At 41.3% G+C, this 24,444-nt stretch overlaps 36 non-coding genes and 23 pseudogenes across 36 annotated transcripts; all 59 read right to left on the reverse strand.

Annotated features, from left to right (window-relative positions):
- Positions 1 to 162: 162 nt before the first annotated feature.
- LOC142477820 (5S ribosomal RNA) lies at positions 163 to 281 on the reverse strand. The gene has a single exon (XR_012792722.1). It is a non-coding gene; the product is annotated as a 5S ribosomal RNA (ribosomal RNA).
- Positions 282 to 567: 286 nt separating this feature from the next.
- On the reverse strand, positions 568 to 686 carry LOC142477816 (5S ribosomal RNA). The gene has a single exon (XR_012792718.1). It is a non-coding gene; the product is annotated as a 5S ribosomal RNA (ribosomal RNA).
- A 285-nt stretch (positions 687 to 971) lies between these two features.
- Positions 972 to 1,090, reverse strand: LOC142477988 (5S ribosomal RNA). Its single transcript, XR_012792882.1, has one exon. It is a non-coding gene; the product is annotated as a 5S ribosomal RNA (ribosomal RNA).
- Positions 1,091 to 1,376: 286 nt separating this feature from the next.
- LOC142478189 (5S ribosomal RNA) lies at positions 1,377 to 1,495 on the reverse strand (annotated as a pseudogene).
- A 286-nt stretch (positions 1,496 to 1,781) lies between these two features.
- LOC142478228 (5S ribosomal RNA) lies at positions 1,782 to 1,900 on the reverse strand (annotated as a pseudogene).
- A 286-nt stretch (positions 1,901 to 2,186) lies between these two features.
- Positions 2,187 to 2,305, reverse strand: LOC142478018 (5S ribosomal RNA). Its single transcript, XR_012792912.1, has one exon. It is a non-coding gene; the product is annotated as a 5S ribosomal RNA (ribosomal RNA).
- Positions 2,306 to 2,591: 286 nt separating this feature from the next.
- On the reverse strand, positions 2,592 to 2,710 carry LOC142477821 (5S ribosomal RNA). Its single transcript, XR_012792723.1, has one exon. It is a non-coding gene; the product is annotated as a 5S ribosomal RNA (ribosomal RNA).
- Positions 2,711 to 2,996: 286 nt separating this feature from the next.
- On the reverse strand, positions 2,997 to 3,115 carry LOC142478083 (5S ribosomal RNA). Its single transcript, XR_012792977.1, has one exon. It is a non-coding gene; the product is annotated as a 5S ribosomal RNA (ribosomal RNA).
- Positions 3,116 to 3,401: 286 nt separating this feature from the next.
- On the reverse strand, positions 3,402 to 3,520 carry LOC142478211 (5S ribosomal RNA; annotated as a pseudogene).
- A 286-nt stretch (positions 3,521 to 3,806) lies between these two features.
- On the reverse strand, positions 3,807 to 3,925 carry LOC142477823 (5S ribosomal RNA). The gene has a single exon (XR_012792725.1). It is a non-coding gene; the product is annotated as a 5S ribosomal RNA (ribosomal RNA).
- Positions 3,926 to 4,211: 286 nt separating this feature from the next.
- On the reverse strand, positions 4,212 to 4,330 carry LOC142477824 (5S ribosomal RNA). The gene has a single exon (XR_012792726.1). It is a non-coding gene; the product is annotated as a 5S ribosomal RNA (ribosomal RNA).
- A 286-nt stretch (positions 4,331 to 4,616) lies between these two features.
- Positions 4,617 to 4,735, reverse strand: LOC142478084 (5S ribosomal RNA). The gene has a single exon (XR_012792978.1). It is a non-coding gene; the product is annotated as a 5S ribosomal RNA (ribosomal RNA).
- A 286-nt stretch (positions 4,736 to 5,021) lies between these two features.
- On the reverse strand, positions 5,022 to 5,140 carry LOC142477825 (5S ribosomal RNA). Its single transcript, XR_012792727.1, has one exon. It is a non-coding gene; the product is annotated as a 5S ribosomal RNA (ribosomal RNA).
- Positions 5,141 to 5,426: 286 nt separating this feature from the next.
- LOC142477826 (5S ribosomal RNA) lies at positions 5,427 to 5,545 on the reverse strand. The gene has a single exon (XR_012792728.1). It is a non-coding gene; the product is annotated as a 5S ribosomal RNA (ribosomal RNA).
- A 286-nt stretch (positions 5,546 to 5,831) lies between these two features.
- Positions 5,832 to 5,950, reverse strand: LOC142477997 (5S ribosomal RNA). Its single transcript, XR_012792891.1, has one exon. It is a non-coding gene; the product is annotated as a 5S ribosomal RNA (ribosomal RNA).
- Positions 5,951 to 6,236: 286 nt separating this feature from the next.
- On the reverse strand, positions 6,237 to 6,355 carry LOC142478085 (5S ribosomal RNA). The gene has a single exon (XR_012792979.1). It is a non-coding gene; the product is annotated as a 5S ribosomal RNA (ribosomal RNA).
- Positions 6,356 to 6,641: 286 nt separating this feature from the next.
- On the reverse strand, positions 6,642 to 6,760 carry LOC142478140 (5S ribosomal RNA; annotated as a pseudogene).
- A 286-nt stretch (positions 6,761 to 7,046) lies between these two features.
- Positions 7,047 to 7,165, reverse strand: LOC142478233 (5S ribosomal RNA; annotated as a pseudogene).
- Positions 7,166 to 7,451: 286 nt separating this feature from the next.
- On the reverse strand, positions 7,452 to 7,570 carry LOC142478141 (5S ribosomal RNA; annotated as a pseudogene).
- A 286-nt stretch (positions 7,571 to 7,856) lies between these two features.
- Positions 7,857 to 7,975, reverse strand: LOC142478008 (5S ribosomal RNA). Its single transcript, XR_012792902.1, has one exon. It is a non-coding gene; the product is annotated as a 5S ribosomal RNA (ribosomal RNA).
- A 286-nt stretch (positions 7,976 to 8,261) lies between these two features.
- Positions 8,262 to 8,380, reverse strand: LOC142478086 (5S ribosomal RNA). Its single transcript, XR_012792980.1, has one exon. It is a non-coding gene; the product is annotated as a 5S ribosomal RNA (ribosomal RNA).
- A 286-nt stretch (positions 8,381 to 8,666) lies between these two features.
- Positions 8,667 to 8,785, reverse strand: LOC142478142 (5S ribosomal RNA; annotated as a pseudogene).
- Positions 8,786 to 9,071: 286 nt separating this feature from the next.
- Positions 9,072 to 9,190, reverse strand: LOC142478143 (5S ribosomal RNA; annotated as a pseudogene).
- A 286-nt stretch (positions 9,191 to 9,476) lies between these two features.
- On the reverse strand, positions 9,477 to 9,595 carry LOC142478145 (5S ribosomal RNA; annotated as a pseudogene).
- Positions 9,596 to 9,881: 286 nt separating this feature from the next.
- LOC142478146 (5S ribosomal RNA) lies at positions 9,882 to 10,000 on the reverse strand (annotated as a pseudogene).
- A 286-nt stretch (positions 10,001 to 10,286) lies between these two features.
- LOC142478088 (5S ribosomal RNA) lies at positions 10,287 to 10,405 on the reverse strand. Its single transcript, XR_012792982.1, has one exon. It is a non-coding gene; the product is annotated as a 5S ribosomal RNA (ribosomal RNA).
- A 286-nt stretch (positions 10,406 to 10,691) lies between these two features.
- On the reverse strand, positions 10,692 to 10,810 carry LOC142477827 (5S ribosomal RNA). Its single transcript, XR_012792729.1, has one exon. It is a non-coding gene; the product is annotated as a 5S ribosomal RNA (ribosomal RNA).
- Positions 10,811 to 11,096: 286 nt separating this feature from the next.
- LOC142477828 (5S ribosomal RNA) lies at positions 11,097 to 11,215 on the reverse strand. Its single transcript, XR_012792730.1, has one exon. It is a non-coding gene; the product is annotated as a 5S ribosomal RNA (ribosomal RNA).
- Positions 11,216 to 11,501: 286 nt separating this feature from the next.
- Positions 11,502 to 11,620, reverse strand: LOC142478089 (5S ribosomal RNA). The gene has a single exon (XR_012792983.1). It is a non-coding gene; the product is annotated as a 5S ribosomal RNA (ribosomal RNA).
- A 286-nt stretch (positions 11,621 to 11,906) lies between these two features.
- LOC142477829 (5S ribosomal RNA) lies at positions 11,907 to 12,025 on the reverse strand. Its single transcript, XR_012792731.1, has one exon. It is a non-coding gene; the product is annotated as a 5S ribosomal RNA (ribosomal RNA).
- Positions 12,026 to 12,311: 286 nt separating this feature from the next.
- Positions 12,312 to 12,430, reverse strand: LOC142477830 (5S ribosomal RNA). The gene has a single exon (XR_012792732.1). It is a non-coding gene; the product is annotated as a 5S ribosomal RNA (ribosomal RNA).
- A 286-nt stretch (positions 12,431 to 12,716) lies between these two features.
- Positions 12,717 to 12,835, reverse strand: LOC142478019 (5S ribosomal RNA). The gene has a single exon (XR_012792913.1). It is a non-coding gene; the product is annotated as a 5S ribosomal RNA (ribosomal RNA).
- A 286-nt stretch (positions 12,836 to 13,121) lies between these two features.
- Positions 13,122 to 13,240, reverse strand: LOC142478090 (5S ribosomal RNA). Its single transcript, XR_012792984.1, has one exon. It is a non-coding gene; the product is annotated as a 5S ribosomal RNA (ribosomal RNA).
- A 286-nt stretch (positions 13,241 to 13,526) lies between these two features.
- LOC142478147 (5S ribosomal RNA) lies at positions 13,527 to 13,645 on the reverse strand (annotated as a pseudogene).
- A 286-nt stretch (positions 13,646 to 13,931) lies between these two features.
- On the reverse strand, positions 13,932 to 14,050 carry LOC142478236 (5S ribosomal RNA; annotated as a pseudogene).
- Positions 14,051 to 14,336: 286 nt separating this feature from the next.
- Positions 14,337 to 14,455, reverse strand: LOC142478148 (5S ribosomal RNA; annotated as a pseudogene).
- Positions 14,456 to 14,741: 286 nt separating this feature from the next.
- LOC142478031 (5S ribosomal RNA) lies at positions 14,742 to 14,860 on the reverse strand. Its single transcript, XR_012792924.1, has one exon. It is a non-coding gene; the product is annotated as a 5S ribosomal RNA (ribosomal RNA).
- A 286-nt stretch (positions 14,861 to 15,146) lies between these two features.
- Positions 15,147 to 15,265, reverse strand: LOC142478091 (5S ribosomal RNA). Its single transcript, XR_012792985.1, has one exon. It is a non-coding gene; the product is annotated as a 5S ribosomal RNA (ribosomal RNA).
- Positions 15,266 to 15,551: 286 nt separating this feature from the next.
- Positions 15,552 to 15,670, reverse strand: LOC142478149 (5S ribosomal RNA; annotated as a pseudogene).
- Positions 15,671 to 15,956: 286 nt separating this feature from the next.
- On the reverse strand, positions 15,957 to 16,075 carry LOC142478150 (5S ribosomal RNA; annotated as a pseudogene).
- A 286-nt stretch (positions 16,076 to 16,361) lies between these two features.
- On the reverse strand, positions 16,362 to 16,480 carry LOC142478151 (5S ribosomal RNA; annotated as a pseudogene).
- Positions 16,481 to 17,167: 687 nt separating this feature from the next.
- On the reverse strand, positions 17,168 to 17,286 carry LOC142478215 (5S ribosomal RNA; annotated as a pseudogene).
- Positions 17,287 to 17,572: 286 nt separating this feature from the next.
- Positions 17,573 to 17,691, reverse strand: LOC142477903 (5S ribosomal RNA). The gene has a single exon (XR_012792800.1). It is a non-coding gene; the product is annotated as a 5S ribosomal RNA (ribosomal RNA).
- Positions 17,692 to 17,977: 286 nt separating this feature from the next.
- On the reverse strand, positions 17,978 to 18,095 carry LOC142478196 (5S ribosomal RNA; annotated as a pseudogene).
- Positions 18,096 to 18,381: 286 nt separating this feature from the next.
- LOC142478152 (5S ribosomal RNA) lies at positions 18,382 to 18,500 on the reverse strand (annotated as a pseudogene).
- Positions 18,501 to 18,786: 286 nt separating this feature from the next.
- Positions 18,787 to 18,905, reverse strand: LOC142478153 (5S ribosomal RNA; annotated as a pseudogene).
- Positions 18,906 to 19,191: 286 nt separating this feature from the next.
- LOC142478154 (5S ribosomal RNA) lies at positions 19,192 to 19,310 on the reverse strand (annotated as a pseudogene).
- Positions 19,311 to 19,596: 286 nt separating this feature from the next.
- LOC142477832 (5S ribosomal RNA) lies at positions 19,597 to 19,715 on the reverse strand. Its single transcript, XR_012792733.1, has one exon. It is a non-coding gene; the product is annotated as a 5S ribosomal RNA (ribosomal RNA).
- A 286-nt stretch (positions 19,716 to 20,001) lies between these two features.
- Positions 20,002 to 20,120, reverse strand: LOC142478092 (5S ribosomal RNA). Its single transcript, XR_012792986.1, has one exon. It is a non-coding gene; the product is annotated as a 5S ribosomal RNA (ribosomal RNA).
- Positions 20,121 to 20,406: 286 nt separating this feature from the next.
- Positions 20,407 to 20,525, reverse strand: LOC142478093 (5S ribosomal RNA). The gene has a single exon (XR_012792987.1). It is a non-coding gene; the product is annotated as a 5S ribosomal RNA (ribosomal RNA).
- Positions 20,526 to 20,811: 286 nt separating this feature from the next.
- Positions 20,812 to 20,930, reverse strand: LOC142477833 (5S ribosomal RNA). Its single transcript, XR_012792734.1, has one exon. It is a non-coding gene; the product is annotated as a 5S ribosomal RNA (ribosomal RNA).
- Positions 20,931 to 21,216: 286 nt separating this feature from the next.
- LOC142477835 (5S ribosomal RNA) lies at positions 21,217 to 21,335 on the reverse strand. Its single transcript, XR_012792736.1, has one exon. It is a non-coding gene; the product is annotated as a 5S ribosomal RNA (ribosomal RNA).
- Positions 21,336 to 21,621: 286 nt separating this feature from the next.
- LOC142478094 (5S ribosomal RNA) lies at positions 21,622 to 21,740 on the reverse strand. Its single transcript, XR_012792988.1, has one exon. It is a non-coding gene; the product is annotated as a 5S ribosomal RNA (ribosomal RNA).
- A 286-nt stretch (positions 21,741 to 22,026) lies between these two features.
- On the reverse strand, positions 22,027 to 22,145 carry LOC142477836 (5S ribosomal RNA). The gene has a single exon (XR_012792737.1). It is a non-coding gene; the product is annotated as a 5S ribosomal RNA (ribosomal RNA).
- Positions 22,146 to 22,431: 286 nt separating this feature from the next.
- On the reverse strand, positions 22,432 to 22,550 carry LOC142477837 (5S ribosomal RNA). The gene has a single exon (XR_012792738.1). It is a non-coding gene; the product is annotated as a 5S ribosomal RNA (ribosomal RNA).
- A 286-nt stretch (positions 22,551 to 22,836) lies between these two features.
- On the reverse strand, positions 22,837 to 22,955 carry LOC142478042 (5S ribosomal RNA). The gene has a single exon (XR_012792935.1). It is a non-coding gene; the product is annotated as a 5S ribosomal RNA (ribosomal RNA).
- A 286-nt stretch (positions 22,956 to 23,241) lies between these two features.
- On the reverse strand, positions 23,242 to 23,360 carry LOC142478095 (5S ribosomal RNA). The gene has a single exon (XR_012792989.1). It is a non-coding gene; the product is annotated as a 5S ribosomal RNA (ribosomal RNA).
- A 286-nt stretch (positions 23,361 to 23,646) lies between these two features.
- On the reverse strand, positions 23,647 to 23,765 carry LOC142478156 (5S ribosomal RNA; annotated as a pseudogene).
- Positions 23,766 to 24,051: 286 nt separating this feature from the next.
- On the reverse strand, positions 24,052 to 24,170 carry LOC142478237 (5S ribosomal RNA; annotated as a pseudogene).
- Between the last annotated feature and the right edge of the window lie 274 nt (positions 24,171 to 24,444).

A 24,444-nucleotide genomic window follows, 5' to 3' on the forward strand; every position in this document is an offset into this window, starting at 1 on the left:
TGTCAGAATTCTATTTTGGAAGGTTGCATTGTGTTGAACTTTCTGAGGAAAAAACGATATATTTCTTTGCCACTGAGGGAAAAAAGTAGTAAAAAATGAAACATTTTCATTTGCTGCAAGGAATGCCATGTATATTTTCATTAGGGAAGCAAAAAATAAAAACACCCACAGCACCTGGTATTCCCAGGCAGTCTCCCAACCCAGTACTAATCAAGCCTCACCCTGCTTAGCTTCCGAGATCTGACGGGATCGGGCGCTTTCAAGGTAGTATGGCCGTAGGTGGAGATTGCTGTCTCATGATATCCTCTCATTCTTAAATCCATGAGCCTATATCTTGCTCCATGCATACACAGAGACTGAGAAAATGACAGGTGCACTCAAATGTACTATAGACGGAATTCTTGATGTCAGAATTCTATTTTGGAAGGTTGCATTGTGTTGAACTTTCAGAGGAAAAAACGATATATTTCTTTGCCACTGCGGGAAAAAAGTAGCAAGAAATGAAACATTTTCATTTGCTGCAAGGAATGCCATGTATATTTTCATTAGGGAAGCGAAAAATAAAAACACCTACAGCACCTGGTATTCCCAGGCAGTCTCCCAACCCAGTACTAATCAAGCCTCACCCTGCTTAGCTTCCGAGATCTGACGGGATCGGGCGCTTTCAAGGTAGTATGGCCGTAGGTGGAGATTGCTGTCTCATGATATCCTCTCATTCTTAAATCCATGAGCCTATATCTTGCTCCATGCATACACAGAGACTGAGAAAATGACAGGTGCACTCAAATGTACTATAGACGGAATTCTTGATGTCAGAATTCTATTTGGAAGGTTGCATTGTGTTGAACTTTCTGAGGAAAAAACGATATATTTCTTTGCCACTGCGGGAAAAAAGTAGTAAAAAATGAAACATTTTCATTTGCTGCAAGGAATGCCATGTATATTTTCATTAGGGAAGCGAAAAATAAAAACACCCACAGCACCTGGTATTCCCAGGCAGTCTCCCAACCCAGTACTAATTAAGCCTCACCCTGCTTAGCTTCCGAGATCTGACGGGATCGGGCGCTTTCAAGGTAGTATGGCCGTAGGTGGAGATTGCTGTCTCATGATATCCTCTCATTCTTAAATCCATGAGCCTATATCTTGCTCCATGCATACACAGAGACTGAGAAAATGACAGGTGCACTCAAATGTACTATAGACGGAATTCTCGATGTCAGAATTCTATTTTGGAAGGTTGCATTGTGTTGAACTTTCTGAGGAAAAAACGATATATTTCTTTGCCACTGCGGGAAAAAAGTAGTAAAAAATGAAACATTTTCATTAGCTGCAAGGAATGCCATGTATATTTTCATTAGGGAAGCAAAAAATAAAAACACCCACAGCACCTGGTAATCCCAGGCAGTCTCCCAACCCAGTACTAATCAAGCCTCACCCTGCTTAGCTTCCGAGATCTGACAGGATCGGGCGCTTTCAAGGTAGTATGGCCGTAGGTGGAGATTGCTGTCTCATGATATCCTCTCATTCTTAAATCCATGAGCCTATATCTTGCTCCATGCATACACAGAGACTGAGAAAATGACAGGTGCACTCAAATGTACTATAGACGGAATTCTTGATGTCAGAATTCTATTTTGGAAGGTTGCATTGTGTTGAAATTTCTGAGGAAAAAACGATATATTTCTTTGCCACTGCGGGAAAAAAGTAGTAAAAAATGAAACATTTTCATTTGCTGCAAGGAATGCCATGTATATTTTCATTAGGGAAGCGAAAAATAAAAATACCCACAGCACCTGGTATTCCCAGGCAGTCTCCCAACCCAGTACTAATCAAGCCTCACGCTGCTTAGCTTCCGAGATGTGACGGGATCGGGCGCTTTCAAGGTAGTATGGCCGTAGGTGGAGATTGCTGTCTCATGATATCCTCTCATTCTTAAATCCATGAGCCTATATCTTGCTCCATGCATACACAGAGACTGAGAAAATGACAGGTGCACTCAAATGTACTATAGACGGAATTCTTGATGTCAGAATTCTATTTTGGAAGGTTGCATTGTGTTGAACTTTCTGAGGAAAAAACGATATATTTCTTTGCCACTGCAGGAAAAAAGTAGTAAAAAATGAAACATTTTCATTAGCTGCAAGGAATGCCATGTATATTTTCATTATGGAAGCGAAAAATAAAAACACCCACAGCACCTGGTATTCCCAGGCAGTCTCCCAACCCAGTACTAATCAAGCCTCACCCTGCTTAGCTTCCGAGATCTGACGGGATCGGGCGCTTTCAAGTTAGTATGGCCGTAGGTGGAGATTGCTGTCTCATGATATCCTCTCATTCTTAAATCCATGAGCCTATATCTTGCTCCATGCATACACAGAGACTGAGAAAATGACAGGTGTACTCAAATGTACTATAGACGGAATTCTTGATGTCAGAATTCTATTTTGGAAGGTTGCATTGTGTTGAACTTTCTGAGGAAAAAACGATATATTTCTTTGCCACTGCGGGAAAAAAGTAGTAAAAAATGAAACATTTTCATTTGCTGCAAGGAATGCCATGTATATTTTCATTAGGGAAGCGAAAAATAAAAACACCCACAGCACCTGGTATTCCCAGGCAGTCTCCCAACCCAGTACTAATCAAGCCTCACCCTGCTTAGCTTCCGAGATCTGACGGGATCGGGCGCTTTCAAGGTAGTATGGCCGTAGGTGGAGATTGCTGTCTCATGATATCCTCTCATTCTTAAATCCATGAGCCTATATCTTGCTCCATGCATACACAGAGACTGAGAAAATGACAGGTGCACTCAAATGTACTATAGACGGAATTCTTGATGTCAGAATTCTATTTTGGAAGGTTGCATTGTGTTGAACTTTCAGTTGAAAAAACGATATATTTCTTTGCCACTGCGGGAAAAAAGTAGTAAAAAATGAAACATTTTCATTAGCTGCAAGGAATGCCATGTATATTTTCATTAGGGAAGCAAAAAATAAAAACACCCACAGCACCTGGTATTCCCAGGCAGTCTCCCAACCCAGTACTAATCAAGCCTCACCCTGCTTAGCTTCCGAGATGTGACGGGATCGGGCGCTTTCAAGGTAGTATGGCCGTAGGTGGAGATTGCTGTCTCATGATATCCTCTCATTCTTAAATCCATGAGCCTATATCTTGCTCCATGCATACACAGAGACTGAGAAAAAGACAGGTGCACTCAAATGTACTATAGACGGAATTCTTGATGTCAGAATTCTATTTTGGAAGGTTGCATTGTGTTGAACTTTCTGAGGAAAAAACGATATATTTCTTTGCCACTGCAGGAAAAAAGTAGTAAAAAATGAAACATTTTCATTAGCTGCAAGGAATGCCATGTATATTTTCATTATGGAAGCGAAAAATAAAAACACCCACAGCACCTGGTATTCCCAGGCAGTCTCCCAACCCAGTACTAATCAAGCCTCACCCTGCTTAGCTTCCAAGATGTGACGGGATCGGGCGCTTTCAAGGTAGTATGGCCGTAGGTGGAGATTGCTGTCTCATGATATCCTCTCATTCTTAAATCCATGAGCCTATATCTTGCTCCATGCATACACAGAGACTGAGAAAATGACAGGTGCACTCAAATGTACTATAGACGGAATTCTTGATGTCAGAATTCTATTTTGGAAGGTTGCATTGTGTTGAACTTTCTGAGGAAAAAACGATATATTTCTTTGCCACTGCAGGAAAAAAGTAGTAAAAAATGAAACATTTTCATTAGCTGCAAGGAATGCCATGTATATTTTCATTATGGAAGCGAAAAATAAAAACACCCACAGCACCTGGTATTCCCAGGCAGTCTCCCAACCCAGTACTAATCAAGCCTCACCCTGCTTAGCTTCCGAGATCTGACGGGATCGGGCGCTTTCAAGGTAGTATGGCCGTAGGTGGAGATTGCTGTCTCATGATATCCTCTCATTCTTAAATCCATGAGCCTATATCTTGCTCCATGCATACACAGAGACTGAGAAAATGACAGGTGCACTCAAATGTACTATAGACGGAATTCTTGATGTCAGAATTCTATTTTGGAAGGTTGCATTGTGTTGAACTTTCTGAGGAAAAAACGATATATTTCTTTGCCACTGCGGGAAAAAAGTAGTAAAAAATGAAACATTTTCATTTGCTGCAAGGAATGCCATGTATATTTTCATTAGGGAAGCGAAAAATAAAAACACCCACAGCACCTGGTATTCCCAGGCAGTCTCCCAACCCAGTACTAATCAAGCCTCACCCTGCTTAGCTTCCGAGATCTGACGGGATCGGGCGCTTTCAAGGTAGTATGGCCGTAGGTGGAGATTGCTGTCTCATGATATCCTCTCATTCTTAAATCCATGAGCCTATATCTTGCTCCATGCATACACAGAGAGTGAGAAAATGACAGGTGCACTCAAATGTACTATAGACGGAATTCTCGATGTCAGAATTCTATTTTGGAAGGTTGCATTGTGTTGAACTTTCTGAGGAAAAAACGATATATTTCTTTGCCACTGCGGGAAAAAAGTAGTAAAAAATGAAACATTTTCATTAGCTGCAAGGAATGCCATGTATATTTTCATTAGGGAAGCAAAAAATAAAAACACCCACAGCACCTGGTATTCCCAGGCAGTCTCCCAACCCAGTACTAATCAAGCCTCACCCTGCTTAGCTTCCGAGATGTGACGGGATCGGGCGCTTTCAAGGTAGTATGGCCGTAGGTGGAGATTGCTGTCTCATGATATCCTCTCATTCTTAAATCCATGAGCCTATATCTTGCTCCATGCATACACAGAGACTGAGAAAAAGACAGGTGCACTCAAATGTACTATAGACGGAATTCTTGATGTCAGAATTCTATTTTGGAAGGTTGCATTGTGTTGAACTTTCTGAGGAAAAAACGATATATTTCTTTGCCACTGCAGGAAAAAAGTAGTAAAAAATGAAACATTTTCATTAGCTGCAAGGAATGCCATGTATATTTTCATTATGGAAGCGAAAAATAAAAACACCCACAGCACCTGGTATTCCCAGGCAGTCTCCCAACCCAGTACTAATCAAGCCTCACCCTGCTTAGCTTCCGAGATCTGACGGGATCGGGCGCTTTCAAGGTAGTATGGCCGTAGGTGGAGATTGCTGTCTCATGATATCCTCTCATTCTTAAATCCATGAGCCTATATCTTGCTCCATGCATACACAGAGACTGAGAAAATGACAGGTGTACTCAAATGTACTATAGACGGAATTCTTGATGTCAGAATTCTATTTTGGAAGGTTGCATTGTGTTGAACTTTCTGAGGAAAAAACGATATATTTCTTTGCCACTGCGGGAAAAAAGTAGTAAAAAATGAAACATTTTCATTTGCTGCAAGGAATGCCATGTATATTTTCATTAGGGAAGCGAAAAATAAAAACACCCACAGCACCTGGTATTCCCAGGCAGTCTCCCAACCCAGTACTAATCAAGCCTCACCCTGCTTAGCTTCCGAGATCTGACGGGATCGGGCGCTTTCAAGGTAGTATGGCCGTAGGTGGAGATTGCTGTCTCATGATATCCTCTCATTCTTAAATCCATGAGCCTATATCTTGCTCCATGCATACACAGAGACTGAGAAAATGACAGGTGCACTCAAATGTACTATAGACGGAATTCTTGATGTCAGAATTCTATTTTGGAAGGTTGCATTGTGTTGAACTTTCTGAGGAAAAAACGATATATTTCTTTGCCACTGCGGGAAAAAAGTAGTAAAAAATGAAACATTTTCATTTGCTGCAAGGAATGCCATGTATATTTTCATTAGGGAAGCGAAAAATAAAAACACCCACAGCACCTGATATTCCCAGGCAGTCTCCCAACCCAGTACTAATCAAGCCTCACCCTGCTTAGCTTCCGAGATCTGACGGGATCGGGCGCTTTCAAGGTAGTATGGCCGTAGGTGGAGATTGCTGTCTCATGATATCCTCTCATTCTTAAATCCATGAGCCTATATCTTGCTCCATGCATACACAGAGACTGAGAAAATGACAGGTGCACTCAAATGTACTATAGACGGAATTCTCGATGTCAGAATTCTATTTTGGAAGGTTGCATTGTGTTGAACTTTCTGAGGAAAAAACGATATATTTCTTTGCCACTGCGGGAAAAAAGTAGTAAAAAATGAAACATTTTCATTAGCTGCAAGGAATGCCATGTATATTTTCATTAGGGAAGCAAAAAATAAAAACACCCACAGCACCTGGTATTCCCAGGCAGTCTCCCAACCCAGTACTAATCAAGCCTCACCCTGCTTAGCTTCCGAGATGTGACGGGATCGGGCGCTTTCAAGGTAGTATGGCCGTAGGTGGAGATTGCTGTCTCATGATATCCTCTCATTCTTAAATCCATGAGCCTATATCTTGCTCCATGCATACACAGAGACTGAGAAAAAGACAGGTGCACTCAAATGTACTATAGACGGAATTCTTGATGTCAGAATTCTATTTTGGAAGGTTGCATTGTGTTGAACTTTCTGAGGAAAAAACGATATATTTCTTTGCCACTGCGGGAAAAAAGTAGTAAAAAATGAAACATTTTCATTTGCTGCAAGGAATGCCATGTATATTTTCATTAGGGAAGCGAAAAATAAAAACACCCACAGCACCTGGTATTCCCAGGCAGTCTCCCAACCCAGTACTAATCAAGCCTCACGCTGCTTAGCTTCCGAGATCTGACAGGATCGGGCGCTTTCAAGGTAGTATGGCCGTAGGTGGAGATTGCTGTCTCATGATATCCTCTCATTCTTAAATCCATGAGCCTATATCTTGCTCCATGCATACACAGAGACTGAGAAAATGACAGGTGCACTCAAATGTACTATAGACGGAATTCTTGATGTCAGAATTCTATTTTGGAAGGTTGCATTGTGTTGAACTTTCTGAGGAAAAAACGATATATTTCTTTGCCACTGCGGGAAAAAAGTAGTAAAAAATGAAACATTTTCATTTGCTGCAAGGAATGCCATGTATATTTTCATTAGGGAAGCGAAAAATAAAAACACCCACAGCACCTGGTATTCCCAGGCAGTCTCCCAACCCAGTACTAATCAATCCTCACACTGCTTAGCTTCCGAGATCTGACAGGATCGGGCGCTTTCAAGGTAGTATGGCCGTAGGTGGAGATTGCTGTCTCATGATATCCTCTCATTCTTAAATCCATGAGCCTATATCTTGCTCCATGCATACACAGAGACTGAGAAAATGACAGGTGCACTCAAATGTACTATAGACGGAATTCTTGATGTCAGAATTCTATTTTGGAAGGTTGCATTGTGTTGAACTTTCTGAGGAAAAAACGATATATTTCTTTGCCACTGCGGGAAAAAAGTAGTAAAAAATGAAACATTTTCATTTGCTGCAAGGAATGCCATGTATATTTTCATTAGGGAAGCGAAAAATAAAAACACCCACAGCACCTGGTATTCCCAGGCAGTCTCCCAACCCAGTACTAATCAAGCCTCACGCTGCTTAGCTTCCGAGATCTGACAGGATCGGGCGCTTTCAAGGTAGTATGGCCGTAGGTGGAGATTGCTGTCTCATGATATCCTCTCATTCTTAAATCCATGAGCCTATATCTTGCTCCATGCATACACAGAGACTGAGAAAATGACAGGTGCACTCAAATGTACTATAGACGGAATTCTTGATGTCAGAATTCTATTTTGGAAGGTTGCATTGTGTTGAACTTTCTGAGGAAAAAACGATATATTTCTTTGCCACTGCGGGAAAAAAGTAGTAAAAAATGAAACATTTTCATTTGCTGCAAGGAATGCCATGTATATTTTCATTAGGGAAGCGAAAAATAAAAACACCCACAGCACCTGATATTCCCAGGCAGTCTCCCAACCCAGTACTAATCAAGCCTCACCCTGCTTAGCTTCCGAGATCTGACGGGATCGGGCGCTTTCAAGGTAGTATGGCCGTAGGTGGAGATTGCTGTCTCATGATATCCTCTCATTCTTAAATCCATGAGCCTATATCTTGCTCCATGCATACACAGAGACTGAGAAAATGACAGGTGCACTCAAATGTACTATAGACGGAATTCTCGATGTCAGAATTCTATTTTGGAAGGTTGCATTGTGTTGAACTTTCTGAGGAAAAAACGATATATTTCTTTGCCACTGCGGGAAAAAAGTAGTAAAAAATGAAACATTTTCATTAGCTGCAAGGAATGCCATGTATATTTTCATTAGGGAAGCAAAAAATAAAAACACCCACAGCACCTGGTATTCCCAGGCAGTCTCCCAACCCAGTACTAATCAAGCCTCACCCTGCTTAGCTTCCGAGATGTGACGGGATCGGGCGCTTTCAAGGTAGTATGGCCGTAGGTGGAGATTGCTGTCTCATGATATCCTCTCATTCTTAAATCCATGAGCCTATATCTTGCTCCATGCATACACAGAGACTGAGAAAAAGACAGGTGCACTCAAATGTACTATAGACGGAATTCTTGATGTCAGAATTCTATTTTGGAAGGTTGCATTGTGTTGAACTTTCTGAGGAAAAAACGATATATTTCTTTGCCACTGCGGGAAAAAAGTAGTAAAAAATGAAACATTTTCATTTGCTGCAAGGAATGCCATGTATATTTTCATTAGGGAAGCGAAAAATAAAAACACCCACAGCACCTGGTATTCCCAGGCAGTCTCCCAACCCAGTACTAATCAAGCCTCACGCTGCTTAGCTTCCGAGATCTGACAGGATCGGGCGCTTTCAAGGTAGTATGGCCGTAGGTGGAGATTGCTGTCTCATGATATCCTCTCATTCTTAAATCCATGAGCCTATATCTTGCTCCATGCATACACAGAGACTGAGAAAATGACAGGTGCACTCAAATGTACTATAGACGGAATTCTTGATGTCAGAATTCTATTTTGGAAGGTTGCATTGTGTTGAACTTTCTGAGGAAAAAACGATATATTTCTTTGCCACTGCGGGAAAAAAGTAGTAAAAAATGAAACATTTTCATTTGCTGCAAGGAATGCCATGTATATTTTCATTAGGGAAGCGAAAAATAAAAACACCCACAGCACCTGGTATTCCCAGGCAGTCTCCCAACCCAGTACTAATCAAGCCTCACGCTGCTTAGCTTCCGAGATCTGACAGGATCGGGCGCTTTCAAGGTAGTATGGCCGTAGGTGGAGATTGCTGTCTCATGATATCCTCTCATTCTTAAATCCATGAGCCTATATCTTGCTCCATGCATACACAGAGACTGAGAAAATGACAGGTGCACTCAAATGTACTATAGACGGAATTCTTGATGTCAGAATTCTATTTTGGAAGGTTGCATTGTGTTGAACTTTCTGAGGAAAAAACGATATATTTCTTTGCCACTGCGGGAAAAAAGTAGTAAAAAATGAAACATTTTCATTTGCTGCAAGGAATGCCATGTATATTTTCATTAGGGAAGCGAAAAATAAAAACACCCACAGCACCTGGTATTCCCAGGCAGTCTCCCAACCCAGTACTAATCAAGCCTCACGCTGCTTAGCTTCCGAGATCTGACAGGATCGGGCGCTTTCAAGGTAGTATGGCCGTAGGTGGAGATTGCTGTCTCATGATATCCTCTCATTCTTAAATCCATGAGCCTATATCTTGCTCCATGCATACACAGAGACTGAGAAAATGACAGGTGCACTCAAATGTACTATAGACGGAATTCTTGATGTCAGAATTCTATTTTGGAAGGTTGCATTGTGTTGAACTTTCTGAGGAAAAAACGATATATTTCTTTGCCACTGCGGGAAAAAAGTAGTAAAAAATGAAACATTTTCATTTGCTGCAAGGAATGCCATGTATATTTTCATTAGGGAAGCGAAAAATAAAAACACCCACAGCACCTGGTATTCCCAGGCAGTCTCCCAACCCAGTACTAATCAAGCCTCACGCTGCTTAGCTTCCGAGATCTGACAGGATCGGGCGCTTTCAAGGTAGTATGGCCGTAGGTGGAGATTGCTGTCTCATGATATCCTCTCATTCTTAAATCCATGAGCCTATATCTTGCTCCATGCATACACAGAGACTGAGAAAATGACAGGTGCACTCAAATGTACTATAGACGGAATTCTTGATGTCAGAATTCTATTTTGGAAGGTTGCATTGTGTTGAACTTTCTGAGGAAAAAACGATATATTTCTTTGCCACTGCAGGAAAAAAGTAGTAAAAAATGAAACATTTTCATTAGCTGCAAGGAATGCCATGTATATTTTCATTATGGAAGCGAAAAATAAAAACACCCACAGCACCTGGTATTCCCAGGCAGTCTCCCAACCCAGTACTAATCAAGCCTCACCCTGCTTAGCTTCCGAGATGTGACGGGATCGGGCGCTTTCAAGGTAGTATGGCCGTAGGTGGAGATTGCTGTCTCATGATATCCTCTCATTCTTAAATCCATGAGCCTATATCTTGCTCCATGCATACACAGAGACTGAGAAAATGACAGGTGCACTCAAATGTACTATAGACGGAATTCTTGATGTCAGAATTCTATTTTGGAAGGTTGCATTGTGTTGAACTTTCTGAGGAAAAAACGATATATTTCTTTGCCACTGCAGGAAAAAAGTAGTAAAAAATGAAACATTTTCATTAGCTGCAAGGAATGCCATGTATATTTTCATTATGGAAGCGAAAAATAAAAACACCCACAGCACCTGGTATTCCCAGGCAGTCTCCCAACCCAGTACTAATCAAGCCTCACCCTGCTTAGCTTCCGAGATCTGACGGGATCGGGCGCTTTCAAGGTAGTATGGCCGTAGGTGGAGATTGCTGTCTCATGATATCCTCTCATTCTTAAATCCATGAGCCTATATCTTGCTCCATGCATACACAGAGACTGAGAAAATGACAGGTGCACTCAAATGTACTATAGACGGAATTCTTGATGTCAGAATTCTATTTTGGAAGGTTGCATTGTGTTGAACTTTCTGAGGAAAAAACGATATATTTCTTTGCCACTGCGGGAAAAAAGTAGTAAAAAATGAAACATTTTCATTTGCTGCAAGGAATGCCATGTATATTTTCATTAGGGAAGCGAAAAATAAAAACACCCACAGCACCTGGTATTCCCAGGCAGTCTCCCAACCCAGTACTAATCAAGCCTCACCCTGCTTAGCTTCCGAGATCTGACGGGATCGGGCGCTTTCAAGGTAGTATGGCCGTAGGTGGAGATTGCTGTCTCATGATATCCTCTCATTCTTAAATCCATGAGCCTATATCTTGCTCCATGCATACACAGAGAGTGAGAAAATGACAGGTGCACTCAAATGTACTATAGACGGAATTCTCGATGTCAGAATTCTATTTTGGAAGGTTGCATTGTGTTGAACTTTCTGAGGAAAAAACGATATATTTCTTTGCCACTGCGGGAAAAAAGTAGTAAAAAATGAAACATTTTCATTAGCTGCAAGGAATGCCATGTATATTTTCATTAGGGAAGCAAAAAATAAAAACACCCACAGCACCTGGTATTCCCAGGCAGTCTCCCAACCCAGTACTAATCAAGCCTCACCCTGCTTAGCTTCCGAGATGTGACGGGATCGGGCGCTTTCAAGGTAGTATGGCCGTAGGTGGAGATTGCTGTCTCATGATATCCTCTCATTCTTAAATCCATGAGCCTATATCTTGCTCCATGCATACACAGAGACTGAGAAAAAGACAGGTGCACTCAAATGTACTATAGACGGAATTCTTGATGTCAGAATTCTATTTTGGAAGGTTGCATTGTGTTGAACTTTCTGAGGAAAAAACGATATATTTCTTTGCCACTGCAGGAAAAAAGTAGTAAAAAATGAAACATTTTCATTAGCTGCAAGGAATGCCATGTATATTTTCATTATGGAAGCGAAAAATAAAAACACCCACAGCACCTGGTATTCCCAGGCAGTCTCCCAACCCAGTACTAATCAAGCCTCACCCTGCTTAGCTTCCGAGATCTGACGGGATCGGGCGCTTTCAAGGTAGTATGGCCGTAGGTGGAGATTGCTGTCTCATGATATCCTCTCATTCTTAAATCCATGAGCCTATATCTTGCTCCATGCATACACAGAGACTGAGAAAATGACAGGTGTACTCAAATGTACTATAGACGGAATTCTTGATGTCAGAATTCTATTTTGGAAGGTTGCATTGTGTTGAACTTTCTGAGGAAAAAACGATATATTTCTTTGCCACTGCGGGAAAAAAGTAGTAAAAAATGAAACATTTTCATTTGCTGCAAGGAATGCCATGTATATTTTCATTAGGGAAGCGAAAAATAAAAACACCCACAGCACCTGGTATTCCCAGGCAGTCTCCCAACCCAGTACTAATCAAGCCTCACCCTGCTTAGCTTCCGAGATCTGACGGGATCGGGCGCTTTCAAGGTAGTATGGCCGTAGGTGGAGATTGCTGTCTCATGATATCCTCTCATTCTTAAATCCATGAGCCTATATCTTGCTCCATGCATACACAGAGACTGAGAAAATGACAGGTGCACTCAAATGTACTATAGACGGAATTCTTGATGTCAGAATTCTATTTTGGAAGGTTGCATTGTGTTGAACTTTCTGAGGAAAAAACGATATATTTCTTTGCCACTGCGGGAAAAAAGTAGTAAAAAATGAAACATTTTCATTTGCTGCAAGGAATGCCATGTATATTTTCATTAGGGAAGCGAAAAATAAAAACACCCACAGCACCTGATATTCCCAGGCAGTCTCCCAACCCAGTACTAATCAAGCCTCACCCTGCTTAGCTTCCGAGATCTGACGGGATCGGGCGCTTTCAAGGTAGTATGGCCGTAGGTGGAGATTGCTGTCTCATGATATCCTCTCATTCTTAAATCCATGAGCCTATATCTTGCTCCATGCATACACAGAGACTGAGAAAATGACAGGTGCACTCAAATGTACTATAGACGGAATTCTCGATGTCAGAATTCTATTTTGGAAGGTTGCATTGTGTTGAACTTTCTGAGGAAAAAACGATATATTTCTTTGCCACTGCGGGAAAAAAGTAGTAAAAAATGAAACATTTTCATTAGCTGCAAGGAATGCCATGTATATTTTCATTAGGGAAGCAAAAAATAAAAACACCCACAGCACCTGGTATTCCCAGGCAGTCTCCCAACCCAGTACTAATCAAGCCTCACCCTGCTTAGCTTCCGAGATGTGACGGGATCGGGCGCTTTCAAGGTAGTATGGCCGTAGGTGGAGATTGCTGTCTCATGATATCCTCTCATTCTTAAATCCATGAGCCTATATCTTGCTCCATGCATACACAGAGACTGAGAAAAAGACAGGTGCACTCAAATGTACTATAGACGGAATTCTTGATGTCAGAATTCTATTTTGGAAGGTTGCATTGTGTTGAACTTTCTGAGGAAAAAACGATATATTTCTTTGCCACTGCGGGAAAAAAGTAGTAAAAAATGAAACATTTTCATTTGCTGCAAGGAATGCCATGTATATTTTCATTAGGGAAGCGAAAAATAAAAACACCCACAGCACCTGGTATTCCCAGGCAGTCTCCCAACCCAGTACTAATCAAGCCTCACGCTGCTTAGCTTCCGAGATCTGACAGGATCGGGCGCTTTCAAGGTAGTATGGCCGTAGGTGGAGATTGCTGTCTCATGATATCCTCTCATTCTTAAATCCATGAGCCTATATCTTGCTCCATGCATACACAGAGACTGAGAAAATGACAGGTGCACTCAAATGTACTATAGACGGAATTCTTGATGTCAGAATTCTATTTTGGAAGGTTGCATTGTGTTGAACTTTCTGAGGAAAAAACGATATATTTCTTTGCCACTGCGGGAAAAAAGTAGTAAAAAATGAAACATTTTCATTTGCTGCAAGGAATGCCATGTATATTTTCATTAGGGAAGCGAAAAATAAAAACACCCACAGCACCTGGTATTCCCAGGCAGTCTCCCAACCCAGTACTAATCAATCCTCACGCTGCTTAGCTTCCGAGATCTGACAGGATCGGGCGCTTTCAAGGTAGTATGGCCGTAGGTGGAGATTGCTGTCTCATGATATCCTCTCATTCTTAAATCCATGAGCCTATATCTTGCTCCATGCATACACAGAGACTGAGAAAATGACAGGTGCACTCAAATGTACTATAGACGGAATTCTTGATGTCAGAATTCTATTTTGGAAGGTTGCATTGTGTTGAACTTTCTGAGGAAAAAACGATATATTTCTTTGCCACTGCGGGAAAAAAGTAGTAAAAAATGAAACATTTTCATTTGCTGCAAGGAATGCCATGTATATTTTCATTAGGGAAGCGAAAAATAAAAACACCCACAGCACCTGGTATTCCCAGGCAGTCTCCCAACCCAGTACTAATCAAGCCTCACGCTGCTTAGCTTCCGAGATCTGACAGGATCGGGCGCTTTCAAGGTAGTATGGCCGTAGGTGGAGATTGCTGTCTCATGATATCCTCTCATTCTTAAATCCATGAGCCTATATCTTGCTCCATGCATACACAGAGACTGAGAAAATGACAGGTGCACTCAAATGTACTATAGACGGAATTCTTGATGTCAGAATTCTATTTTGGAAGGTTGCATTGTGTTGAACTTTCTGAGGAAAAAACGATATATTTCTTTGCCACTGCGGGAAAAAAGTAGTAAAAAATGAAACATTTTCATTTGCTGCAAGGAATGCCATGTATATTTTCATTAGGGAAGCGAAAAATAAAAACACCCACAGCACCTGATATTCCCAGGCAGTCTCCCAACCCAGTACTAATCAAGCCTCACCCTGCTTAGCTTCCGAGATCTGACGGGATCGGGCGCTTTCAAGGTAGTATGGCCGTAGGTGGAGATTGCTGTCTCATGATATCCTCTCATTCTTAAATCCATGAGCCTATATCTTGCTCCATGCATACACAGAGACTGAGAAAATGACAGGTGCACTCAAATGTACTATAGACGGAATTCTCGATGTCAGAATTCTATTTTGGAAGGTTGCATTGTGTTGAACTTTCTGAGGAAAAAACGATATATTTCTTTGCCACTGCGGGAAAAAAGTAGTAAAAAATGAAACATTTTCATTAGCTGCAAGGAATGCCATGTATATTTTCATTAGGGAAGCAAAAAATAAAAACACCCACAGCACCTGGTATTCCCAGGCAGTCTCCCAACCCAGTACTAATCAAGCCTCACCCTGCTTAGCTTCCGAGATGTGACGGGATCGGGCGCTTTCAAGGTAGTATGGCCGTAGGTGGAGATTGCTGTCTCATGATATCCTCTCATTCTTAAATCCATGAGCCTATATCTTGCTCCATGCATACACAGAGACTGAGAAAAAGACAGGTGCACTCAAATGTACTATAGACGGAATTCTTGATGTCAGAATTCTATTTTGGAAGGTTGCATTGTGTTGAACTTTCTGAGGAAAAAACGATATATTTCTTTGCCACTGCGGGAAAAAAGTAGTAAAAAATGAAACATTTTCATTTGCTGCAAGGAATGCCATGTATATTTTCATTAGGGAAGCGAAAAATAAAAACACCCACAGCACCTGGTATTCCCAGGCAGTCTCCCAACCCAGTACTAATCAAGCCTCACGCTGCTTAGCTTCCGAGATCTGACAGGATCGGGCGCTTTCAAGGTAGTATGGCCGTAGGTGGAGATTGCTGTCTCATGATATCCTCTCATTCTTAAATCCATGAGCCTATATCTTGCTCCATGCATACACAGAGACTGAGAAAATGACAGGTGCACTCAAATGTACTATAGACGGAATTCTTGATGTCAGAATTCTATTTTGGAAGGTTGCATTGTGTTGAACTTTCTGAGGAAAAAACGATATATTTCTTTGCCACTGCGGGAAAAAAGTAGTAAAAAATGAAACATTTTCATTTGCTGCAAGGAATGCCATGTATATTTTCATTAGGGAAGCGAAAAATAAAAACACCCACAGCACCTGGTATTCCCAGGCAGTCTCCCAACCCAGTACTAATCAAGCCTCACGCTGCTTAGCTTCCGAGATCTGACAGGATCGGGCGCTTTCAAGGTAGTATGGCCGTAGGTGGAGATTGCTGTCTCATGATATCCTCTCATTCTTAAATCCATGAGCCTATATCTTGCTCCATGCATACACAGAGACTGAGAAAATGACAGGTGCACTCAAATGTACTATAGACGGAATTCTTGATGTCAGAATTCTATTTTGGAAGGTTGCATTGTGTTGAACTTTCTGAGGAAAAAACGATATATTTCTTTGCCACTGCGGGAAAAAAGTAGTAAAAAATGAAACATTTTCATTTGCTGCAAGGAATGCCATGTATATTTTCATTAGGGAAGCGAAAAATAAAAACACCCACAGCACCTGGTATTCCCAGGCAGTCTCCCAACCCAGTACTAATCAAGCCTCACGCTGCTTAGCTTCCGAGATCTGACAGGATCGGGCGCTTTCAAGGTAGTATGGCCGTAGGTGGAGATTGCTGTCTCATGATATCCTCTCATTCTTAAATCCATGAGCCTATATCTTGCTCCATGCATACACAGAGACTGAGAAAATGACAGGTGCACTCAAATGTACTATAGACGGAATTCTTGATGTCAGAATTCTATTTTGGAAGGTTGCATTGTGTTGAACTTTCTGAGGAAAAAACGATATATTTCTTTGCCACTGCGGGAAAAAAGTGGGAAAAAAGTAGTAAAAAATTTCAGAGGTGCCTATATTCAACCTCCTCCTGTTTGGATTTGAACTCACTATCTTTTCCAAGTATCAGCTTGAACACTGCACACCCCAACTCTGTGAGCCACAAGCTCACCATATAACATGCTGAGTGTTCTGAGGCCTGTATGATATATTTCTAAATGACATGGGAGGCATAAGTGTATTATTGTGACCGTTAAAAAAATACATTCTTGAAGAATTACCTTAAATTGGGAAATTAAATCAGAGACTGAGAAAATGACAGGTGCACTCAAATGTACTATAGACGGAATTCTTGATGTCAGAATTCTATATTGGAAGGTTGCATTGTGTTGAACTTTCAGAGGAAAAAACGATATATTTCTTTGCCACTCCGGGAAAAAAGTAGCAAGAAATGAAACATTTTCATTTGCTGCGAGGAATGCCATGTATATTTTCATTAGGGAAGCGAAAAATAAAAACACCTACAGCACCTGGTATTCCCAGGCAGTCTCCCAACCCAGTACTAATCAAGCCTCACCCTGCTTAGCTTCCGAGATCTGACGGGATTTGGCGCTTTCAAGGTTGTATGGCCGTAGGTGGAGATTGCTGTCTCATGATATCCTCTCATTCTTAAATCCATGAGCCTATATCTTGCTCCATGCATACACAGAGACTGAGAAAATGACAGGTGCACTCAAATGTACTATAGACGGAATTCTCGATGTCAGAATTCTATTTTGGAAGGTTGCATTGTGTTGAACTTTCAGAGGAAAAAACTATATATTTCTTTGCCACTACGGGAAAAAAGTAGCAAGAAATTAAACATTTTCATTTGCTGCGAGGAATGCCATGTATATTTTCATTAGGGAAGCAAAAAATAAAAACCCCTACAGCACCTGGTATTCCCAGGCAGTCTCCCAACCCAGTACTAATCAAGCCTCACCCTGCTTAGCTTCCGAGATCTGACGGGATCGGGCGCTTTCAAGGTAGTATGGCCGTAGGTGGAGATTGCTGTCTCATGATATCCTCTCATTCTTAAATCCATGAGCCTATATCTTGCTCCATGCATACACAGAGACTGAGAAAATGACAGGTGCACTCAAATGTACTATAGACGGAATTCTTGATGTCAGAATTCTATTTTGGAAGGTTGCATTGTGTTGAACTTTCTGAGGAAAAAACGATATATTTCTTTGCCACTGCGGGAAAAAAGTAGTAAAAAATGAAACATTTTCATTTGCTGCAAGGAATGCCATGTATATTTTCATTAGGGAAGCGAAAAATAAAAACACCCACAGCACCTGGTATTCCCAGGCAGTCTCCCAACCAGTACTAATCAAGCCTCACCCTGCTTAGCTTCCGAGATCTGACAGGATCGGGCGCTTTCAAGGTAGTATGGCCATAGGTGGAGATTGCTGTCTCATGATATCCTCTCATTCTTAAATCCATGAGCCTATATCTTGCTCCATGCATACACAGAGACTGAGAAAATGACAGGTGCACTCAAATGTACTATAGACGGAATTCTTGATGTCAGAATTCTATTTTGGAAGGTTGCATTGTGTTGAACTTTCTGAGGAAAAAACGATATATTTCTTTGCCACTGCGGGAAAAAAGTAGTAAAAAATGAAACATTTTCATTTGCTGCAAGGAATGCCATGTATATTTTCATTAGGGAAGCGAAAAATAAAAACACCCACAGCACCTGGTATTCCCAGGCAGTCTCCCAACCCAGTACTAATCAAGCCTCACGCTGCTTAGCTTCCGAGATCTGACAGGATCGGGCGCTTTCAAGGTAGTATGGCCGTAGGTGGAGATTGCTGTCTCATGATATCCTCTCATTCTTAAATCCATGAGCCTATATCTTGCTCCATGCATACACAGAGACTGAGAAAATGACAGGTGCACTCAAATGTACTATAGACGGAATTCTTGATGTCAGAATTCTATTTTGGAAGGTTGCATTGTGTTGAACTTTCTGAGGAAAAAACGATATATTTCTTTGCCACTGCGGGAAAAAAGTAGTAAAAAATGAAACATTTTCATTTGCTGCAAGGAATGCCATGTATATTTTCATTAGGGAAGCGAAAAATAAAAACACCCACAGCACCTGGTATTCCCAGGCAGTCTCCCAACCCAGTACTAATCAAGCCTCACGCTGCTTAGCTTCCGAGATCTGACAGGATCGGGCGCTTTCAAGGTAGTATGGCCGTAGGTGGAGATTGCTGTCTCATGATATCCTCTCATTCTTAAATCCATGAGCCTATATCTTGCTCCATGCATACACAGAGACTGAGAAAATGACAGGTGCACTCAAATGTACTATAGACGGAATTCTTGATGTCAGAATTCTATTTTGGAAGGTTGCATTGTGTTGAACTTTCTGAGGAAAAAACGATATATTTCTTTGCCACTGCGGGAAAAAAGTAGTAAAAAATGAAACATTTTCATTTGCTGCAAGGAATGCCATGTATATTTTCATTAGGGAAGCGAAAAATAAAAACACCCACAGCACCTGGTATTCCCAGGCAGTCTCCCAACCCAGTACTAATCAAGCCTCACGCTGCTTAGCTTCCGAGATCTGACAGGATCGGGCGCTTTCAAGGTAGTATGGCCGTAGGTGGAGATTGCTGTCTCATGATATCCTCTCATTCTTAAATCCATGAGCCTATATCTTGCTCCATGCATACACAGAGACTGAGAAAATGACAGGTGCACTCAAATGTACTATAGACGGAATTCTTGATGTCAGAATTCTATTTTGGAAGGTTGCATTGTGTTGAACTTTCTGAGGAAAAAACGATATATTTCTTTGCCACTGCGGGAAAAAAGTAGTAAAAAATGAAACATTTTCATTTGCTGCAAGGAATGCCATGTATATTTTCATTAGGAAAGCGAAAAATAAAAACACCCACAGCACCTGGTATTCCCAGGCAGTCTCCCAACCCAGTACTAATCAAGCCTCACCCTGCTTAGCTTCCGAGATCTGACGGGATCGGGCGCTTTCAAGGTAGTATGGCCGTAGGTGGAGATTGCTGTCTCATGATATCCTCTCATTCTTAAATCCATGAGCCTATATCTTGCTCCATGCATACACAGAGACTGAGAAAATGACAGGTGCACTCAAATGTACTATAGACGGAATTCTCGATGTCAGAATTCTATTTTGGAAGGTTGCATTGTGTTGAACTTTCTGAGGAAAAAACGATATATTTCTTTGCCACTGCGGGAAAAAAGTAGTAAAAAATGAAACATTTTCATTAGCTGCAAGGAATGCCATGTATATTTTCATTAGGGAAGCAAAAAATAAAAACACCCACAGCACCTGGTATTCCCAGGCAGTCTCCCAACCCAGTACTAATCAAGCCTCACCCTGCTTAGCTTCCGAGATGTGACGGGATCGGGCGCTTTCAAGGTAGTATGGCCGTAGGTGGAGATTGCTGTCTCATGATATCCTCTCATTCTTAAATCCATGAGCCTATATCTTGCTCCATGCATACACAGAGACTGAGAAAAAGACAGGTGCACTCAAATGTACTATAGACGGAATTCTTGATGTCAGAATTCTATTTTGGAAGGTTGCATTGTGTTGAACTTTCTGAGGAAAAAACGATATATTTCTTTGCCACTGCAGGAAAAAAGTAGTAAAAAATGAAACATTTTCATTAGCTGCAAGGAATGCCATGTATATTTTCATTATGGAAGCGAAAAATAAAAACACCCACAGCACCTGGTATTCCCAGGCAGTCTCCCAACCCAGTACTAATCAAGCCTCACCCTGCTTAGCTTCCGAGATGTGACGGGATCGGGCGCTTTCAAGGTAGTATGGCCGTAGGTGGAGATTGCTGTCTCATGATATCCTCTCATTCTTAAATCCATGAGCCTATATCTTGCTCCATGCATACACAGAGACTGAGAAAATGACAGGTGCACTCAAATGTACTATAGACGGAATTCTTGATGTCAGAATTCTATTTTGGAAGGTTGCATTGTGTTGAACTTTCTGAGGAAAAAACGATATATTTCTTTGCCACTGCAGGAAAAAAGTAGTAAAAAATGAAACATTTTCATTAGCTGCAAGGAATGCCATGTATATTTTCATTATGGAAGCGAAAAATAAAAACACCCACAGCACCTGGTATTCCCAGGCAGTCTCCCAACCCAGTACTAATCAAGCCTCACCCTGCTTAGCTTCCGAGATCTGACGGGATCGGGCGCTTTCAAGGTAGTATGGCCGTAGGTGGAGATTGCTGTCTCATGATATCCTCTCATTCTTAAATCCATGAGCCTATATCTTGCTCCATGCATACACAGAGACTGAGAAAATGACAGGTGCACTCAAATGTACTATAGACGGAATTCTTGATGTCAGAATTCTATTTTGGAAGGTTGCATTGTGTTGAACTTTCTGAGGAAAAAACGATATATTTCTTTGCCACTGCGGGAAAAAAGTAGTAAAAAATGAAACATTTTCATTTGCTGCAAGGAATGCCATGTATATTTTCATTAGGGAAGCGAAAAATAAAAACACCCACAGCACCTGGTATTCCCAGGCAGTCTCCCAACCCAGTACTAATCAAGCCTCACCCTGCTTAGCTTCCGAGATCTGACGGGATCGGGCGCTTTCAAGGTAGTATGGCCGTAGGTGGAGATTGCTGTCTCATGATATCCTCTCATTCTTAAATCCATGAGCCTATATCTTGCTCCATGCATACACAGAGAGTGAGAAAATGACAGGTGCACTCAAATGTACTATAGACGGAATTCTCGATGTCAGAATTCTATTTTGGAAGGTTGCATTGTGTTGAACTTTCTGAGGAAAAAACGATATATTTCTTTGCCACTGCGGGAAAAAAGTAGTAAAAAATGAAACATTTTCATTAGCTGCAAGGAATGCCATGTATATTTTCATTAGGGAAGCAAAAAATAAAAACACCCACAGCACCTGGTATTCCCAGGCAGTCTCCCAACCCAGTACTAATCAAGCCTCACCCTGCTTAGCTTCCGAGATGTGACGGGATCGGGCGCTTTCAAGGTAGTATGGCCGTAGGTGGAGATTGCTGTCTCATGATATCCTCTCATTCTTAAATCCATGAGCCTATATCTTGCTCCATGCATACACAGAGACTGAGAAAAAGACAGGTGCACTCAAATGTACTATAGACGGAATTCTTGATGTCAGAATTCTATTTTGGAAGGTTGCATTGTGTTGAACTTTCTGAGGAAAAAACGATATATTTCTTTGCCACTGCAGGAAAAAAGTAGTAAAAAATGAAACATTTTCATTAGCTGCAAGGAATGCCATGTATATTTTCATTATGGAAGCGAAAAATAAAAACACCCACAGCACCTGGTATTCCCAGGCAGTCTCCCAACCCAGTACTAATCAAGCCTCACCCTGCTTAGCTTCCGAGATCTGACGGGATCGGGCGCTTTCAAGGTAGTATGGCCGTAGGTGGAGATTGCTGTCTCATGATATCCTCTCATTCTTAAATCCATGAGCCTATATCTTGCTCCATGCATACACAGAGACTGAGAAAATGACAGGTGTACTCAAATGTACTATAGACGGAATTCTTGATGTCAGAATTCTATTTTGGAAGGTTGCATTGTGTTGAACTTTCTGAGGAAAAAACGATATATTTCTTTGCCACTGCGGGAAAAAAGTAGTAAAAAATGAAACATTTTCATTTGCTGCAAGGAATGCCATGTATATTTTCATTAGGGAAGCGAAAAATAAAAACACCCACAGCACCTGGTATTCCCAGGCAGTCTCCCAACCCAGTACTAATCAAGCCTCACCCTGCTTAGCTTCCGAGATCTGACGGGATCGGGCGCTTTCAAGGTAGTATGGCCGTAGGTGGAGATTGCTGTCTCATGATATCCTCTCATTCTTAAATCCATGAGCCTATATCTTGCTCCATGCATACACAGAGACTGAGAAAATGACAGGTGCACTCAAATGTACTATAGACGGAATTCTTGATGTCAGAATTCTATTTTGGAAGGTTGCATTGTGTTGAACTTTCTGAGGAAAAAACGATATATTTCTTTGCCACTGCGGGAAAAAAGTAGTAAAAAATGAAACATTTTCATTTGCTGCAAGGAATGCCATGTATATTTTCATTAGGGAAGCGAAAAATAAAAACACCCACAGCACCTGATATTCCCAGGCAGTCTCCCAACCCAGTACTAATCAAGCCTCACCCTGCTTAGCTTCCGAGATCTGACGGGATCGGGCGCTTTCAAGGTAGTATGGCCGTAGGTGGAGATTGCTGTCTCATGATATCCTCTCATTCTTAAATCCATGAGCCTATATCTTGCTCCATGCATACACAGAGACTGAGAAAATGACAGGTGCACTCAAATGTACTATAGACGGAATTCTCGATGTCAGAATTCTATTTTGGAAGGTTGCATTGTGTTGAACTTTCTGAGGAAAAAACGATATATTTCTTTGCCACTGCGGGAAAAAAGTAGTAAAAAATGAAACATTTTCATTAGCTGCAAGGAATGCCATGTATATTTTCATTAGGGAAGCAAAAAATAAAAACACCCACAGCACCTGGTATTCCCAGGCAGTCTCCCAACCCAGTACTAATCAAGCCTCACCCTGCTTAGCTTCCGAGATGTGACGGGATCGGGCGCTTTCAAGGTAGTATGGCCGTAGGTGGAGATTGCTGTCTCATGATATCCTCTCATTCTTAAATCCATGAGCCTATATCTTGCTCCATGCATACACAGAGACTGAGAAAAAGACAGGTGCACTCAAATGTACTATAGACGGAATTCTTGATGTCAGAATTCTATTTTGGAAGGTTGCATTGTGTTGAACTTTCTGAGGAAAAAACGATATATTTCTTTGCCACTGCGGGAAAAAAGTAGTAAAAAATGAAACATTTTCATTTGCTGCAAGGAATGCCATGTATATTTTCATTAGGGAAGCGAAAAATAAAAACACCCACAGCACCTGGTATTCCCAGGCAGTCTCCCAACCCAGTACTAATCAAGCCTCACGCTGCTTAGCTTCCGAGATCTGACAGGATCGGGCGCTTTCAAGGTAGTATGGCCGTAGGTGGAGATTGCTGTCTCATGATATCCTCTCATTCTTAAATCCATGAGCCTATATCTTGCTCCATGCATACACAGAGACTGAGAAAATGACAGGTGCACTCAAATGTACTATAGACGGAATTCTTGATGTCAGAATTCTATTTTGGAAGGTTGCATTGTGTTGAACTTTCTGAGGAAAAAACGATATATTTCTTTGCCACTGCGGGAAAAAAGTAGTAAAAAATGAAACATTTTCATTTGCTGCAAGGAATGCCATGTATATTTTCATTAGGGAAGCGAAAAATAAAAACACCCACAGCACCTGGTATTCCCAGGCAGTCTCCCAACCCAGTACTAATCAATCCTCACGCTGCTTAGCTTCCGAGATCTGACAGGATCGGGCGCTTTCAAGGTAGTATGGCCGTAGGTGGAGATTGCTGTCTCATGATATCCTCTCATTCTTAAATCCATGAGCCTATATCTTGCTCCATGCATACACAGAGACTGAGAAAATGACAGGTGCACTCAAATGTACTATAGACGGAATTCTTGATGTCAGAATTCTATTTTGGAAGGTTGCATTGTGTTGAACTTTCTGAGGAAAAAACGATATATTTCTTTGCCACTGCGGGAAAAAAGTAGTAAAAAATGAAACATTTTCATTTGCTGCAAGGAATGCCATGTATATTTTCATTAGGGAAGC

Source organism: Ascaphus truei, unplaced genomic scaffold (genome assembly GCF_040206685.1).
Source record: "Ascaphus truei isolate aAscTru1 unplaced genomic scaffold, aAscTru1.hap1 HAP1_SCAFFOLD_234, whole genome shotgun sequence".
NCBI classification, from domain to species: Eukaryota; Metazoa; Chordata; class Amphibia; order Anura; family Ascaphidae; genus Ascaphus; species Ascaphus truei.